This window comes from Cetorhinus maximus, chromosome 11 (assembly GCF_964194155.1).
Source record: "Cetorhinus maximus chromosome 11, sCetMax3.hap1.1, whole genome shotgun sequence".
NCBI classification, from domain to species: domain Eukaryota; kingdom Metazoa; phylum Chordata; class Chondrichthyes; order Lamniformes; family Cetorhinidae; genus Cetorhinus; species Cetorhinus maximus.
Genome location: NC_135889.1, coordinates 76,010,217 through 76,029,540, shown reverse-complemented (window position 1 = coordinate 76,029,540; position 19,324 = coordinate 76,010,217). Strand labels below are relative to the sequence as shown.

The window sequence follows — 19,324 nt, the reverse complement described above, 5'->3', positions numbered from 1 at the left end:
GGTTAAATATAAATACACTGTGCTGTCACATGCACTGTTGAAATATGTTAAATCACATTAACAACCAGTCTCTGGTTCATGATTGATCTACAAAAATTGCTATTGGATAGTGCAGAAAATATACTCGCAGTTCCTGCAAAATGGAAAAGAAACGATTGTATTTCACAACCTGGGGGAAAGAAGTTTTATGAACAAGAAATTCAGTCTTCCTGTGGAATGCTGTAAAATTGGAAATTCATAGGTTTAAGCCATTCTCCAGGTCTTGATCACATAATCTAGATTGACACTCCAATGCATTGCTGAAGAAATGGTATATTTTTATGATTAGCTGTAAAATCAAGCCACTTGTGCTTGTTCAAGTGGATGTAAAATGGCAGTATTTGAATGGAAATCTCTCACCGTCTTGCTCAACATGCATCCCTCAAACAAAACTACAAAAACTAATGATTTACTTAACTTGTAGACGTTACTGTGTACAAATTGGTGTCACATTTGCCTACATTACAATGGTGACTGCACTTCAAATTGAACCAATTTGAGAAATCTTGAGAATGTAAAATGCACAATGTGATTACAAGTTCTTTATTTATCAAAGGAGCAGAAAAATACACTTAGCTTCACTGTTCTAGCTTGGGTATTGTATTCTCCATAATTACTAAATAAATCTTTACAATCTAGGAGGTTATTTAATTTGTTACCTTCACTACTGCTGGTCTGTTGTAATTATGGCCTCGTCTGCTGCCTCAACAATCATGAGGAGAGCACCAGTGCAGACACGTTTATGCACTGTGAAAATGTGGATATATGGGGGAAATCAGCTATTGTAGGACAGTTTACTAATAGGCCAACTGAGGTGTCCATGTTGTAATGGTGCTCGCCAACAAATAAGTGATTGAGTGAAATCCCAACATTAGTTATACAGCAAAAACAGAAAAAGCTGGAAAAACTCAGCAGGTCTGGCAGCATCTGTGGAGAGAGAAACAGAGTTGACTTTTTTTTTGCAAAAATATACTTTATTCATAAAATATCTTCAACCACATCCCAAACCATTTCAAAAACACCATTACAAGGGTACAATCCGGTTCAACTTTTACAAAATGTATCACCAGGTGCATCAGTACAAACAATATTACAATCATTTACAGCCTTTCATTTTGAGCTGTACGGCCCGAGGGGATTTAAACAGTTCCCAGGCCCCCGGTGCCCTGTGGCAGAAAGGTCTTAGACAGCGACCCTTCCCCATTGCGCCTTTGCGGCGGCTGCCCCAAGCTTTAGTGCGTCCCTCAGCACGTAGTCCTGGACTTTGGATTGTGCCAGTCTGCAGAGTTGACATTTAGAGTCCGTATGACCCTTCTTCAGAACTGAAAAGAAGTGGAAATGTCATGAAATTTATACTGTTTAAGGCGGGGGGGTGGGGCAGATGGGGTTGGATAGAAGGCCAGCGATAGGTGGGAACAAAGGAGTGATTGACAAATATGTCATGAACTGAAGGACTAAGGGAGTGTTGATGGTAGTGGTTAGTGCTTTAAAAAAAAAGGTGCTAATAGTGGCATAAAGGTAAAAAAGCAGAATGTGATTATAGCAGAACAAGGGTAGCATTGTGTGAAGGAACAACATGAAACAAGTAACAGTCCCCCTGTGGGGGATGGGGTGGGGGGAGGGAGTGGTGGTGGTGGTGGGGAGAAAAGGATTGAAAATGGGATAAAAAAGGGGCTGAAACCACAGATGAATGAAAGTAAAAATAAGTGTATAAAAAATAAAAATGAATGTAGAAAAAAGGGGGTTTAAAAAAGTGGGTGAGGATGGAGGAGAGAGTTCATGGTCTAAAGTTGTTGAACTCCAAGTTAAGTCCAGAAGGCTGTAAGGTGCCTATTCGGAAGATGAGGTGTGATTCCTCTAGTTTGCATATACAAAGCGCTTGCTGAGTCAATTCCACTCCAGGCTCTGAAAACTGTGGGCACTGAACGTGCTACCTTGTGAATCCCAAGCAGAAAGCATTACCTCACTTTCAACACAGCTTCTATACTCAACTAGAGGAGCTCATGGTTTTTGAGCATCATAACTGATGAAAATTTTACCTGGACAAGAAGCCCTAGACCTTTCTTTCCCCCTTCTTTTCCCTGCAATAACTGAACATTTATTTACACCCAAAACACCGAGCCACTTTAAAATCAGAAACCAGCAACTAGCCTGTAAGTACCGCCTGAACCATTTAGCACTGATGAGGAGGCCTTTCTCCAAATATGAGAGATGAGATCTAAACAAGCAGTGAAATCCAAGCTCCCTGAAGCTTGAGATTAATTGAGCCCAGCTAAATGTGAACTTGTGCTGCAAAGTAGAGACTTGGTTCACATTTTTCAAAATAGCGGTATTTTTGACGATTTTCTTCGGGAAATATATTGTTTCCATTAAGTATGGTAGACAGGACTGCTGAACATTGGCAGTGTATGATTCTCTATTGCTCACATTAGGACTCCCCTTGAGCCATGGCAGACAATTTTCATACACAGCTAGTCTTTTTGGATTGACAGAAAAGCCTTATCTGAATTTCAAAAACAAAAATTGTGCATTAATTTAGATATGTACAAAAATAAGAGCATTGATACCAATAGAAATTAGGAATTGGAGCAACATTAAAATTAGCTGATGACATCAAGTCATGACAAGGATTACAAAAGACTGCTGGAGTATTTGGGAGGTTAACAGGATGAGCAGATGAGTGATTACTGCAGATCAGTGTAGGAGAGAAGTAATTTTAAGAATAGGAAATGTCAATTCAACCTATATAATAACTTTTTAGATGGAGTGGGCAATCAGAGAGTTGTACAAATGCACTGATCATTGAAAGTGCCAGTGAGAGGCACACAGAATCCTTGGTTTTGTATTTAGAGGCAGAGACTACAAAAACAAAAGAGGTAATATTGAACTTTTACAGGATCTAAGTAAGGCCACAAACGGCATATTATGTACTTTTGGGCGCACCATTGCAGGAAAGATAGAAACTGTTATTGAGTAATGGGAAAGGTGCACAGACTAGTTCGGTGGCATGTTAGAATCATAGAATATTATAGCAAAGAAGGAGGCCATTCAGCCTACCATGCAGTTGCCAGCTCTTTGAAAGAGTTGCCTAATTTAGTCCCACCCCTCCAACTTTTTCCCCACACCCACAAATTAGTCCTCTTCAAGTGCAAGTGCAAACGTTCTGATGGAGTCTGATTTCTTCACCAATTGAAGAAGTGCATTCCAGATTCTAATGCTCCATGTGAAAACATTTTTCTTTGTTTCCCCTCTAGTTCTTCTGCCAAGTATTACAAATCTATGACCTCTGGTTCACGAGCCAGGGGATAAAGTTTCTCCTTATTTGCTCTTACCAAAACCCATAGTTATTTTGAATGCCTGTGATAAGTCTCCCTTTAACCTGCTGTGTTCTAAGGGAAAAAACCCCCAGCTTCTCTAACCTGTCATACGAATCTACGAATTAGGAGCAAGAGTAGGCCACTTAGCCCCTTTGAGCCTGCTCCGCCATTCAATAAAGATCATGGCTGATCTGATTGCAACCTCAACCCCAAATTCCTGCCTACCCCCAATAACCTTTCACCCCCTTGCTTATCCAGAATCTATCTACCTCTACCTTAAAAATATTCAAAGGTTCTGCTTCCACCACCTTTTGAGGAAGAGAGTTCCAAAGACTCACGATCCTCAGAGAAAAAAATTCTCCTCATCCCTGTTTTAAATTAGCTACCCCTTATTTTTAAACAGTGGCCCCTAATTCTAGATTCTCTCACCAGAGGAAACGCCTTCTCCACGTCCACACTGTCAAGACCCCTCAGTATCTTAAAGACTTCAATCAAGTTTCCTCTTACTCTTCTAAACTCCAGTGGATACAAGCCTAACCTGCCCAACTTTTCCTCAAGGAAACTCACCCATTTCAGGCGTTAGTCTCGTCAACCTTCTCTGAACTGCTAATGCATTTATGCCTTTCTTTAAATAAGGAGACCAGTATTGTACACAATACTCCAGATGCAGCCTCACCAGTGCCCTGTACAACCGTAGAATAACCTCCCTACTTTTGTAATCAATTCCCCTCACAATAAACGTTAACATTCTGTTAGCTTTCCTAATTACTCGCTTTACCTGCATACTAGAAGTTTGTGATTCATGCACCTGGACACCCAGATCCTTCTGAATCTCAGAGCACTGCAATCTCTCACCATTTAGATAATGAGCTTTTTTTATTCTTTCTGCCAAAATGGGATACTCTGTTTGCCAGATCTTTGCCCACGCACTTAACCTATCTATGTCCTTCTGTAGTCTCCTTATGTCCTCTTCACAATTTGCTTTCCTACCTATCTTTATGTCGTCAGCAAATTTAGCAACCATTCCTTCGGTCCTTTCATTCAAGTCATTTATATAAATTGTAAGGTTGAGGCCCCAGCACTGATCCTTGTGGCACACCGCTTGTCATATTCTGCCAACCAGAAAAAGACTGATTTATGCCAACTCTTTGCTTCCTGTTAGCTAGCTAAACTTCTATCCATGTCAATATGTTATTCCCTACACAATGAGCTTTTATTTTCCACAATAACATTTGATGTGGCAACTTATCAAATACCTTCTGGGAATGTAAATACAGTACATTCACCGGTTCCCCTTTATCCACAGCACATGTGACTCCTTCAAAGGACTCTAATAAATTGGTTAATATGATTTCCCTTTCACAAAACTCTGTTGATCTACCTGATTGCCTTGGATTTTTCTAAGTGCCCTGCTATAACATCATTAATAATAGCTTCTAACATTTTTCCTATGACAGATGATCAGCTAACTGGCCTGTAGTTTCTTGCTTCCTGTCTCCCTCCCATTTTGAAAAAAGGAGTTACACTTTCTATTTTCTAATCGAATGGAACCTTCCCCAAATCTAGGAAATTTTGGAAAATTGAATCCACTGCATCAACTATCTCACTAGCCATTTCTTTCAAGACCTTAGAGTGAAGTCCATCCAGACCTGGGGATTTGTCAGCCCACAGCACCAACAATTTTTACCATACCACTTCCCTAGTGATTGTAATTTTTCCGAGTTCCTCCCTCCTATCCATTTCCTGATTTACAACTATTTTCTGGGATGTTACTTGTGTCCTCTATGGTGAAGACCGAAGCAAAATACCTGTGCAATTCATCCGCCATCTCCCTACTTCCCATTATCAATTCTGCAGATGCACTTTCTATAGGTCCAACACTCACTTTAACTTTTTTCTATTTTAAATATCAATAGAAACTCTATCATCTTTATATCAGTAGCTAGCTTTCTCTTGTACACTAATTTTTTTCCCTCCTTATTAATCTTTGTCGTTCTTTGATGCCCTTTATATTCAGTCCAATTTTCTGACCTTCCACCCATCTTTGTGCAATCATATGCTTTTTCTTTAAGTTTGATACTATTTAACCTATTTAGTTAACCACAGATAGTGGGCCCTCCACTTGGAATTTTTCTTTCTCGTTGGAATTTTTCTTTCTCGTTGGAGTGTATCTGTTCTGTGTATTCTGAAATATCCCTTTAAACGTCTGCCATTGAACTTCTATTGACATATCCCTTAATCTCATTTGCAAGTTCATTTTAGCTACTTCTGCTTTCATGCACTCATAATTATCTTTATTTAAGTCTAAAATACTAGGCTTGGACGCACTCACCTCTCCCTCAAAATGAATGTAAAATTCAATCATATTATGATTGCTGCTACCTAGGGGTGCCTTCATTAGGAGGTTATCAATTAATCCTATCTCATTGCTCAATACCAGGTCTAGTATAGCCTGCTCTCTGGTTGGCTCTAGAACCTGCTGTTCTAAGAAACTATCCTGAAAACATTCTATGAACTCCTCATCTATACTACCGTTTCCCATCTGATTTTTCCAGTCTATATGTAGATTAAAATGCCCCATGATTATTACTTTTCCTTTCTGACAAGCTCCCATTATCTCTTTTATACTCTGTCCTATTGTGTCATTACAATTAGAGGCTTGTACACCACTCCCACAAGTGACTTCTTGCCTTTATCATTTCTCATCTCAACCTAAACCGCTTTAACACTCTGGTTCCGTGGACTTAGGTCATCCCTCTCTAATGTGCTAATACCATCATTAATTAACAGAGTCACCCCTCCACCTTTTCCTAACTTCCTGTCCTTCCTAAATGTCATGTACCCTTCAATATTCGGGTCTCAACCTATGTCATCCTGTAGTCACGTCTATAATGGCTATCAGATCGTACTTATTTATTTCTATTTGCGCTATCAGTTCATCTGTTTTCTTTTGAATACTGCGTGCATTTAGATACAGAGCCTTTAGTTTTGTCCTTGTATTAGTTTTGTAACGTCTAGCCTTATCTGCTGATTTACTCTTAGATTTGTACTCTCTATCTCTTCCTGTCACGGTCCATTTATCATTTCCCATATTTGGTACCTTTCTCTCTTGCTTTGTCATACTCTTTGATTTACCACATCTTCCCAAATTTGTTCCCTTGCCCCCACTATTTAGTTTAAAACCCTCTCTACTTCCCTAGTTATGTGGCTCACTAGTACACCAGCCCCAGCACAGTTCAGGAGTAGACCATCCCAACAATACAGATCACACTTTCCCTAACACTGGTGCCACTGCCCCATGAACCGGGACCCACTTCACCCACACCAGTCTTTGAGCCACATATTCATTTCTCTAATCTTATTTGTCCTCTGCCAATTTGCATGTGGCTCAGGTAATAATCCAGAAGTTATTGCTTTTGAGGTTCTGATTCTTAATTTGGTGCCTAGCTCCTCATACTGATTATGCAGAACCTCCTTCCTCATCCTGCCTATGTCATTGGTACCTACATGGACCACAACCGCTGGATCCTCCCCATCCCACTGCAAGTTCCTCTCCAGCCCTGAGCAAATGTTCTGAACCCTGGCACCGGGCACGCAACTTAGCCGCCTGGATTCTCTCTCCTTGCTACAGAAAACAGTGTCAATCCCCCTCACTATACTGTCCTCTACTAACACTACGTCCCTTTGTGCTCCCCTCACTTGAATGGCTTCCTGTACCACAGTGCCATGGTCAGTCAGCTGATCCACCCTACAGCCCCGCTCTCATCCAAATACGCTGAAAGAACCTCAAACCTGTTGGACAGTTGCAGAATCTACGTAACTGAACGGTCTGAACCAGGATATCATCCTGGTAAACCCCTCTGTATCCCCTCCTCCAATGCCTTCACATCCTTCCTGAAGTGTTGTGCCCAGAACCATTACTTCAGCTAAAGCCTAATCAAAAACATGAAAAGCTTCTCCACAACTTGTTTTTTGTATTCAATGCTCTTATTTCCAAACTCAAGTATCTCATACACTTAACCATCTCACCAACTTGCCCTTCCACCTTCAAAGATTTGTGAATGAAGATTCACAGATGCTTTTGCACTACCCCCAGCCCCTTCTCAAAGTGCTACTATTTAGGTTACACCCACTCTCCATAGTGTTTCTGCCAAAGTGGATTACTTCACACTTACCTGCATTAAATTGTATCTGCCATGCCTCTGTCCATACCACCAGTCTGCCTATGTCCTCTTGAATTCTGCTGCTACACTGCACATTATTTACTATATTGCCAAGTTTTGTTTCATCTGCAGACTTCAAAATTTTAGTCCCTATACCCAAGCCCAGTTCATTTATAAATAATGAGAAAAGCATTGCTCTTAATATTGACTGTTGGGGATCACACTACATACTTCAGTCCAGTCAGGAAAACATCTATTCACCACTACTCTCCATCTATCCCTTAACTAACCACTGTCCCTTTAATACCAACTCCAAGCTTGGTATCATCAGTAAATTTTGAAAATTGTCTCTGTATTGCAGTATGCAAGTCATTTATATATATCAAAAAAGCAGTGATCCGAGCACTGAGATCTTTGTATTCCTTTTTATGTTGCTCACTTTTTTTTCTCATACTTGCCCTTTGCCCTTCTTATATATTTTTGCAATTTTCTCCTACACTATGTATTCTGCCTGATTGTGTTTTTTTTTCATTTATGGATGTGGCATGGTCAACACTTATTGCCCATTCCTAAGTACCCTTGAGAAGGTAGTGGTGAGCCATCTTCTTGAACCACAACAATCTGTGTTGTAGGTACACCCACAATGCTGTTAGGAAGGAAATCCCAGGATGTTGAACTCGTTACAGTTAAGGAACAGTGATATATTTCCAAGTGAGGATGATATGTGATGTGAAGGGAATCTTCTATGTGGTGGTGTCCCCATGCACTGCCGCTCTTATTCTTCTAGATGGCAGAGATTGCAGATTTGGAAGGTGTTGTTCAAGGAGCCTTGGCGAGTTGCTGAGTGCACCTTGTAGATGGTACAGACTGCTGCCACTGTGTGCCAGTGAGAAGGGAGTGAATGTTCACGACGGTGTTGGATAGGGTGACAGACAAGAGGCCTCCTTGGTCATGGATGGAGTTGAACTTGAGTGGTGTTAGAGCTACATTCATCCAGGCAGTGAGGAGTATTTCATCACACTCCTGATTTGTGCCTTGTAGATGATGGATGAACTTTGAGGACTCAGGAGACGTGTTACTGGCCCAAGTAATTTCTGTCCACAAAAAGCAGGACAAATCTAACCCAGTCAATTGCTGGCTCATGAGTCTACTTTCTATCATCAGCAAAGTGGTGGAAAGTGTTGTCGACAGCGGTATCAAGCGGCACTTACTCAGCAATAACCTGCTCTCTGACACTCAATTTGGGCTCCACCAGGGCTTCTCCGCTCCTGACCCCATTACAGCCTTGGTCCAAACATGGACAAAAGAGCTGAACGTCAAGCGGAGATGATTAGATTCTCTCATGTTGGAAGTGTCATCGCCTGGCACTTGTGTGGTGCGAATGTTACGTGCTACTTATCAGCCCAAGCCTGAATATTGTCCAGGTCTTGCTGCATTTGGACATGAACTGCTTCAGTATCTGAGGAATTGCGAATGATGAACATTGTGCAATCATGCACGAACTTCCCCACTTCTGACCTTATGATGGAGGGAAGGTCATTGATGAAACAGCTGAAGATGGTTGGCATAGGCACTGAGGAACTCCTGCAATGATGTCCTGGGACTAAGATGATTGACCTCCAACAACCACAACAGCCTTCCTTTGTGCTAGGTATGACTCCAACCAGTGGAGAGTTTTTCCCTTGATTCCCATTGACTTCAGTTTTGCTAGGGCTCCTTGATGCCACACTCAGTCAAATTCTGCCTAGATGTCAAGGGCAGTCACTCACCTCACCTCGAGCTTAGCCTTTTTGTGCATGCTTGTTGACTGATGGGGTAGTAATTGGCTGAGTTGGATTTGTCCTGCTTTTTGTGGACTGGAGAGCAGTGTGGTACACAACTGACAATTGATAACCATGCAGCATGGACAGATGACAGGAATCTGACCAGTTTGCAGCATTCTTTTGTCTATATCCTGAATGGTTTCTGCAGCACAATTTTGGCTACTGAATGCCTGGAATTTGGCATGGAAGTCGATAGGCTGCATTTGCATTTTCCTGAGGTCATAAAGGAAAATAGTTAGTTCCGGTTAACCTTGTGGCATGTTACTGCAATATAGGTTAGACAGTATTCATGTGTTCCTCATCAGAAAAGCATGCATTCCTCCAACATTTGAAAGTCATAGTGACCTAGGATAGGAAATTGGATCAAAAGTTCATGGGTCAGAAAATTAGGGAGGATATAATAAGATTACACTGGCTATTAGTAACTTATAAATTAAATTGCAAGTTGACTAAGAGCATAGGCTTAAACATTTTACAACCAATTCAAAATAGAAACTTGGTTAAATAAATACTGGTATTGTCCCTTAAAACTGAAAGACTATTGGCTTATAATATGAATGAGGGAGAAACTCAACTTGGGCCCAAAATGTGTGCAAAGTCAGCAGAATGCCTGCTCTGAGTGCTGGTCTGTGGCTCTCCAAAGTCCAAATTTGTCTTTTAGCCTCTATTAAATACCACCATTGACCTGTAAACACTAAAGAGCTGCCCTCCCTGCCACTCACCAGTCAGAGCCTGCTGGCAAGTTTGGGCCTGGAGCGTGAGAAAATCCTGACCAAAGGGCTCGAATGTGCCAGCAGAGGGTTTGATTTTTTTTTTAGTGGACGACAGAGCACTTCTGCTTGTCCTGAACCCACAAAAGTGAAACTAAAAATTTTTGGCTTGGCTTTGAGCATCTTCCAGCGAGATCGTCGAGGACCATCAGTTCGGCTACGCAGCACCTGATGCAAGGAGCAAGTGTTTGTGCGTCGCAGACTCTGCTCACTTCTTAGTTGAATGACTGAAGTTTCATGGAATCAGGGTATCTCTCTTGACTTATGCCCCTGGAAGCCCAGGAAGTCAGCTATTTAAATTTCCCACCCCCTGCCATGTGATATTACTAGCTGCTCACTGCTTCCTATTTCCAGCTTTCAGCTTTGTGCTGCATCCAGCCACAGAGAGCTGCAACCACATGGAGCGCAGTCAGCAGGGGGCTGGAGAGTTGAATCCAGAGCCTCAGGAATCTCAGACATCGGCATTCAGGGAGTCGAGGGAGGCTTGACATCCGGCATGGTCTCAAACCGGGGCTTGAGAGTGGGGGTGGATGGGTGGAGTTGGGGGAGAAGAAGGATAGGAGATCAAGGGAAAGATGGAGAATGGAGGCTTGGGATGAGATGGAGAATGGGGTATCATGGGGAAAGATGGGGGGTGGGAGCTTGGGGGAAGAAAGCGAAACAGGGAAATGGGGAATTAGAGAGTGAGTGTGAGGGAATTAGTGGTTGTGAGATTGGGACTCAAGCAATTGGTGCATGTGAAATGTTTGGGTCTGACCAACATATTCTACAGAGCCAGGAGAAGTGACAGCAAGGTGGTGAGTGGCAGCAACACTGAAGGCAAAGTAGCCAGTAAAGGACTAAGTGGATAATATCTCACTGTGGACAAATTGTGAAAGAGTGTTTCCACAGACAAGTGAATGGAGAGCTAGGGACCTGAAATGAGGATTCTCACTGGATGAGACAGTGGAGAAACAAGGAGAAATGTTCTTGATCTGAGGACTATTAGACATGTAACAATTGGTATAAAGCTTAAAACTTAATTTAAAAAGGAATGGGATGTATATTTGGGAAAAAAAGGAAGATAAAAACATCTTTGCGGAGTCGGGGAGAATGCAACTACAAGAGAGAGTGGCAGTACAGGGGCAAATCACCTGTATGTAATTTCTGTAATAAGAATGAAAACTTTCCTTTATCAAGTTCAAGCTCAAGGAGTAGTTCAGAAATGTTGGTGCTGAGCTGAGTTTCGGATGATGTGCCCTGTAAGAAGTGCCGCAGGTTTGCTGCCCTATGTATGGAGTAACTTGGTTTTATTCAGGTCAGTTTGTGCCGCCCAGTTTTAACACAAAGTACAAGTACAGATCAGCTCTGACTGAGGTTTCGAGTACAGATATGTCACCTTCGCATACAACCCAAGACCAAACCAGAGCCTAAAGAGGTAGGGAGAGAGATAGGGCCTGTTAAAAGTGGCTGACTGGGGTGCCTGACTACACCTTGTACAGTGCTGGGTGATTCAGGGCAAGTAGCAGCAGGCTTCAGGTTTACCACAAGTTACTGGTGGGACATTATACGTATTACTATGAATTGCATATCAACTATCAGTGAGTTATTGTATTATTGCTGGTTGTATGGAAAATCTCAGAGTTATCAATGCTATTTCAGTGAGTTGCCAGTAGTTTCTGGTGGTATCAAAGTTCCTTCCACCTTTGGTTTCCCCTCTGCCCCTTTCTCCTGGTTTCCCTTTTAATAATGCATATTTTGTAAAAGTATAATTAGCAAAATGTTTGCACAACCATGAATTAATATAGTATCCTGAGAAAAATAGAATCACGCAATAGCAGTGTTGTCATTATGTTGTAGCTACTATGATAGCACAGGCAGCATTTGTGGAGCAAAGAAACATTCTTGGTCATGCATTTAATTAAATGAGGAAATTGGTTGGAGTAATTGGATGGCAGAACAGTTAATATCACTTTTCTTGGTGAGTAGAGGTCAAATTCAATCCAGATTAAAAGGCAAGATGAATACATTTCTATCACGCACACTTTTTCTCCCTTTTCATTTATGCCTCCTTGCTCAAAGAAAATGGATTTTTTCCCTGGATCCAAAGTATTATTTTTGATGGAGTGGTTGATAATTCCCTGCATTTTGTGGGGAAGAGTCATTATGAAGTGCAAATAAGTGTACAATTTATCTGTTCAGTTCCCATGAAGCAGGATAAAAGTTGTGCTGTTCCACGTAGATGGATGCACAGGTCCCCAAATAAATTCTGACTTCGTACAGCTGTTCCTGGTAAGCCACAAGCTGACTAAAATGTTTTCAAAGTGTAACAAGCCTATTATGCTCTAAGCTACATTAAGTACCTGCAAAAACAAAATAGTATGGATACTGGAAATCTGAAATAGAAACCGAAAACTCGTCTTTATGGTTTTCAATGACCCAGCCTCCACTTCTCTCTCTGGGAAAGAGAATTCCACAGACTAATGACCTCTGAGAAAAAAAATCTCCTCATCTCAGTTTCAAATGGGAGAAGCCTAATTTTTAAACTGTGCCCCTTAATTCTAGACTGCCTCACAGGGCAAACATCCTCCCAGCATTTGAGATGATGAGTTCAACAAATCCTTTCACCTGCCTCCAGTATTTTCCTCCACCTGGACCCCTCCCTGTGGCCTCTCTCTGCTCCTCTCATCCACTCCAACCTGTCTCTTTCTGAACTTCCTGCACTCCATTCTGCCAGGTCCAACCTTGACTTCATCAAATCTGCTGAAATGAGTAGGTGCTGTTGTTGTCTGGTGTACCAATCTCTACCTTGCAGAGGTTGAGTGCCAACTCTCAGACATTTCTTCCTACCTCCCCCTGGACCCCACCACCGAACATCAGGCATTGTTTCCTGGACTGTCATTGACCTCATCTCCTCTGGGGATCTTCCCCCACAGCCTCCAGCCTCACAGTCCCCCAACCCCCCACAGCCCATTTCTACCTCCTTCCCAAAATCCACATACAAGACTGTCCTGACAGACCCTGGTAGATTCAGCCTGCTCCTGCCCCACTGAACTGCCAATCTTGACTCTCTTTTCTCTCCCCTTGTCCAGCTTCTTCCCACCTACATTTGTGATTCCTCTGATGCCTGACAGCATGTTCCCAATTTCCAGTTTCCTGGCCCTAACCGCTGCCTCTTCACTGTGGGCATCCAATCCCTCCACACTTCCATCTCCCACCAGGACGGTCTGAGGGCTCTCCACTTCTTCCTTGAACAGAGGCCCAAACAATCCCCATCCGCTACCATCCTCTTCTGCCTAGCTGAACTTGTTCTCTCATTGAACAATTTCTCCTTTAGCTTGTCTCACTTTCTCCAAATAAAAGGTGTGGCTATGGTCCCAGTTATGCCTGTCTTTTTGATGGGTATGTGCAACATGTTCCAGTCTTGCTCTGGCCCCCAGTCACAGCTCTTTTTCCGGTACGTCGATGACTGTATCGGTGCCGCTTCGTGCCCTCGTGTGGACCTGGAAGAATTTATCAATTTTGCCTCCACCCCTCTCACCTTCACATGGTCCATCTCTGACACTTCCTGTACCTTCCTTGACTTCTCTGTCTCCACTTCTGGGGGTGATAGACTGTCCGCCAATATTCATTGCAAGCCCATCAAATCCCATAGCTACTTCGAGTACACCTCCTCATATCCTGCTTCCTGTAAGGACTCCATCCCATTCTCCCAGTTTCTCTGCCTCCGTCACATCTGTTCTGGTGATGCTGCCTTTCACAATGGCACATCTGACACGTCTTCCTTTTTCCTGAGCTGAGGTTCCCCCCCACTGTGGTCGACAGGGCCCTCAGCCATGTCTGATCCATTTCCCGCACTTCTGTCCTCACCCCTTCCCCTCCCTCCCAGAGCCATGATAGGGTTCCCCTTGTCCTCATTTTTCACTCAAAACAGCCTCTTTATTCAAAGGATCATCCTCTGCCATTTCTGCCAACTCGAGCATGATACCACCACCAAACACATTTCCCCCTCACCTCCCCTGTCAGCATTCTGCAGAGACTCTGTGATACCCTGGTCCAGTCCTCTATCACCTCCAACCCCATGGCACCATCCCATGCAATTGCAGGAGGTGTAACACCTGCCCCTTTACCACCTCACTGTCCTAGGCCCCAAACACTCCTTTCAGTGAAGCAATGATTCACTTCTTTCAATTTAGTCTGCTGCATTCATTTCTCACAATGTGGTCTCCTCTACATTGGGCAAACCAAACGCAGACTAGGTGGCCACTTTTGTGGAACGCCATCACTCAGTCCATAACCAGGACCCTGACCTTCCTGCTGCTTGCCATTTCAAATCATCATCTTGCCCTTATGTCCACATTTCTGTCCTTGGCCAGCCACAATGTTCCAATGAAGCCCAGCGCAAACTGGAGGAACCGCACTTCATTTTCCAATTTGGCACTTAAGAGCCTTCTGGACGTAACATTGAGTTCAACACCTTCAGACCATGAAGTCTGTCCTCCATTTTGATATTTTTTTTCCCCAAACCCCTCACCCCACAAGGGCCAGCCTGCAACTTGTTCTCATGTTTTGCTTTCAGAGAGTGCTGATCCTTGTTCTGCTATTAGCACATTCTGCTAACTGACCTTTATGCCACTATTGACTCTTTCCTTAGTCTTTAATATTATCATTACCACCCCCCCCCCCACCCTTGTCATGTCCATGACATCTTTATCAAATCTCTCCTGAGCTCCTACCTGTCCCTGACCTTCTATTTGCTGCACCCGCTACACCCCTCTCTTCAACAGTATAAAACCCATCACATTTCTATAAAATAAAAGCAAAATACTGTGGATGCTGGAAATCTGAAACAGAAGCAAAAATTGCTGGAAAAACTCAGCAGGTCTGACAGCATCTGTGAAGAGAAAGATGGAGTTAATGTTTCGAGTCCGTGTGACTCTTCAGAACTAAAGAGAAGTAGAAATGTGGTGAAATATATACCATTTAAGGGGGGTGGGACAGGTAAAGCTGGATAGAAGGCCAGTGATAGGTGGAGGCAAAGGAGAGATTGCAAAAGATGTCATAAACATGACAATCTCAATGCAAACTGGAGGAACAGCACCTTATCTTCCAGTTAGGCACTTTACAGCCTTCTGGACTTAAAACTGAGTTCAACAACTTCAGATCATGAACTCGCTCCTCCATCCTCACCCCTTTTTTATTCCCTTTTTCAAATATTTATTTTTTAATTTCTATATATATATATTTTTTTTCCCACCTATTTATTATTATTTTTAAAATTCATTGTTTTATCCCCTCCTTTTAGCCTATTTCGATCTTTTCTCCCACGCCATCCCCTCTCCCCACCCCACCCCTGCTAGGGCAATCTATCACTTGCTCATCCTGCTTTCTACTCCTAATGTCACCATTAGCACCTCCTCCAGCCAGTGTCACCACCATCAACACCACTTTGACCTTTTGTTTATGACATCTTTTGCAATCTCTCCTTTGCCACCACCTATCACTGGCCTTCTATCCAGCTTCACCTGTTCCAACCCCTCTTAAACAGTATATATTTCACATTTCTACTTCTCTTTAGTTCTGAAGAAGAGTCATACGTACTCGAAACGTTAACTCTGTTTTTCTCTCCACAGACGCTGTCAGACCTGCTGAGTTTTTCCAGCAATTTTTGATTTTGTTTCCATCACATTTCTACCTCACTTCAGCTCTGAAGAAGAGTCATACGGACTCAACGTTATCTCTGTTGCTCTCTCCACGGATGCTGCTAGACCTGCTGACTTTTTCCAGCATTCCCTGCTTCCATTTAAGATCCTGAGGGGTCTTTGCAGGGGGGATGCTGAGAGGATGTTTCCCTTTTTGAAGGAGTCTGGAATCAAGTGACACACTTTCAAAATTAGGGATCTTCCATTTAAGACTGAGAGGAGAAATTTTTTCTGAGGGTCATTAGCCTGTGGAATTCTCTCCTCCAGAGAGCATTAGAGGCTGGGTCACTGAATATATTAAAGGCAGAATTAGACAGATTTTTGATTGACAAGGGAGTCAAGGATTATGGGGGGTAGATAGCAACACCTTTTATTTGGAAGAAGAGAGTGGAGTTAAAAGGAGATGTTCAATGCGAGAACAACAAAAGTCCAGCCAGGTGAGAGGAGGGTGTTGGATGGGGCTGGTTGGGCCTTTGTTAAAGGAAGAAACAGAGATTCTTCAGACCATCCTGCTCAGGATGGAAATGTAGAAAAATTGGATATGCATGGTGGAAAGGTACTCATAATATTTTTCTGATTCATATTGCCTTTCTGCCAAACAAGAGTGGAACTGTAGTTTCGAGATGTGGCATTATCAATTTAAGTGAAGATGACCAATATTTTATGTCATTAAATTGCATATTACACATTCTAAACAAATAGCACAATTACTGAACACACATAGGGATACTTAATCCAAGATTAATTTAATCTTTTTCACTATCTGCTGTCTGTGACTCTTTAACATATACTGATCCCTGTGCTTTAATAAGAAGCGCTTATTACAGTTATATGTGGTGGATGCCAAGGGCTGTGTTAACACTGAACTGTGAAGTGATTCAGAAGAGTTTTTTTTATTAATCATTTATGGGACTTGTGCATCACCAGCAAGGCCAACATTTATTGCCCTTCCCTGATTGCCCTTGAGGCAGTGACTGCTTTATTGAGCCACTGTAGTTTGTGTGTGTGTGGGTGCTCCCACAGTGCTGTTAAGTAAGGAGTTCCAGTGTTTTGACTCAGCAACAATGAATAAACAGCGATGTATTTCCAAATCAATATTGTGTAAGAGTTGGAGCTGAACTTGGAGATGATGGTGTTGATTTGTGCCTGCTGCCCTTGTCCTTCTAAGGGAGCTTGGGAAGTTCTTTCGATGAAACCTTGGCAAGTTGATGCAGTGTACCTTGCAGATGATATATGATGCAGCCATTGTATGTCAGTGGTGGAGGGAATAAATGGTTAAGGTGGTGGGTGGGTTGCCGATTAAGCAGGCTGCTTTGCTCTGGACGGTGTCAAGTTTCTTGAGTGTTGCTGGAACTGCACTCTTCCAGGCAAATGGAGATTTTTCCCTTGATTCCCATTGACTTCAATTTTGCTAGGACTTCTTGATGCCACACTTGGTCAAATGCTGCCTTGAAGTCAAGGGCAGTCATTTTAATCTCAGCTTTGGAATTCAGCTCTTTTGTCCACGTTTGGATCATGGCTGTAATGAGATCTAGGGCTGAGTGCTCCTGGAGGTGGAACTCGAGCTGAGCATTGATGAGCAGGTTATTGCTGAGGAAATGCACTTGATAGCACTGTCATTGACACCTTCATCATTTTTCTGAAGGTTAAGAGCAGACTGATGGGCCAATAATTGGCCTGATTGGATTTCTCCCGTTTTTTGTGAACAGGATATACCTGGGCAATTTTCTATATTGACGGGTCAATACCTGTGTTAAAGTTCAGCTGGAACAGCTCATCTAGGGGAGTGGCTAGTTCTGAAGCACAATTCAGGATGTTGTTAGGGCCCATTGTTCTTGCTGTATCCAGTGCCTTCGGCCATTTCTTGATGCCATGTGAAATTAATCAAATTGACTGAATGTTGGCATCTGTGATGCTGGGGACCTCAGGAGGCAGCTGCAATGGATCATCCACTTGACACTTCTCACTGAAGATGGTTGCAAATGCTTCAATCTTGCCTTTTGCACTGACATGCTATGCTCTCCCATAATTGTGAATGGAGATATGTATGGAGCTGCTTCCTCCAGTTAGTTGCTTATTTTACCATGGATGTGACAGGCTTGCAGAACCTTTGGTCCGTTGGTGAGGGGATCACTTTCCTCTGTATATCACATGCTGCATTCGCTGTTTAATATTCAAGAGTCCTGTGTTATAGCATCATCAGGTTGGCACTTCATTTTTATGTATGCTTAGTGCTGCTCTTAGCATCCTTTCCTGCACTCGTTGAACCAGAGTTGGCTGTCGTCTCCACAAGGACTGTGCAGTGATCACTCCTACCAAAAGTGTCATGAACAGATGCACCTATATCAGGTAGGTTAGTGAGGACAATGTCAAGTAGGTTTTTCACTCCTGTTGGTTCCCTCATCATCTGCTGGATGCCCAGTCTGGCAGATATGTCCTTGGGACTCAGCCAGCTCAGTCAGTAGTGGTGTTACCAAGTCACTCTTGGTGATGGGCATTGAAGTCCCCCACCCAGAGTATTTTCAGTGCCCTGCAATCCTCAGTGCTTCTTCCAAAAGGTGTTCAGCCTGGAGGAGTACTGATTCATCAGCTGAGGGAGGGCGGTAGGTGGTAACCAGCAAGTGATTTCCTTGTACATGTTTGACCTCATGCCATGAGGCTTCATGTGTTCAGGACTCACAGGGTTATTCCCTCCTGACTATATACCACTCAGCTGCCACCACTGGTGACACAGGCACATACCCAGGAGTTTAGATGGAGGGGTCTGTGACATTGGCTGTAAGGTATGATTCGGTAAGTACCATGGATACGTCATATAAGACAACCCCGTTTTTTTGGTGCCAAAAATGGTGCTTTTGTATATACTCGGCCTATAAGTTGACCTCCCTTTTCAGCTATGAAATTTTATACACCCATTCATAGTCAGCCTCAATTTTTCACTCCAGAAATGCGTGTTCTACTTGCATTATACTGTAATAGGATGGAATCAAGCAGGTAATGTGCGCTGTCTTACAAAGAAAATGCATGGATGTTTAAGACATGCTCACAAAGAGCAGACCAAGTGACAACCAGAAATGGGTCTTCCAGCAAAAATGAAGCATGAGGCTGCTTTGAAGCAAAATGTCATAACATTTGCTAACTCATAGAAATAACTGTGCTACATCAAGGGCATTCAGTATTTGTGAAAAACTGGTGTAAGATTGGAAGAAGGAGGAATCTGCCCTGAAGAAGATGCCCAAGACCAAATACATAATCAGAACAGGGGTCAGTCACTGCCCAGATCTTGAGAAGCATGCCTAGGAATGGGTCCTCAAAAATTGTCCGAATGGTTACATCTTCACAAGAAATGCAATGTCTATGTATGCACTTTAAGTGAACAAATTCAAACCCTGAATCCGGCAAAGAATTCAGACCAACAACGAGTTGGTATAGCTGCTTTATGGTACAGAGCAGTGTAGTGTTGCGAAAGAAGACCAAGCTTGCCCAGAGACCTCGATACCAAAATGATCAGTTGCCAGCCGTTCTTCATCA

General features: G+C 42.8%; 1 protein-coding gene across 13 annotated transcripts in view; it reads left to right on the top strand.

Annotated features, from left to right (window-relative positions):
- Nucleotides 1–19,324, top strand: part of LOC144686695 (RNA-binding motif, single-stranded-interacting protein 1-like) — a 637,597-nt gene that overhangs the window by 562,066 nt on the left and 56,207 nt on the right. The window lies entirely within an intron of this gene.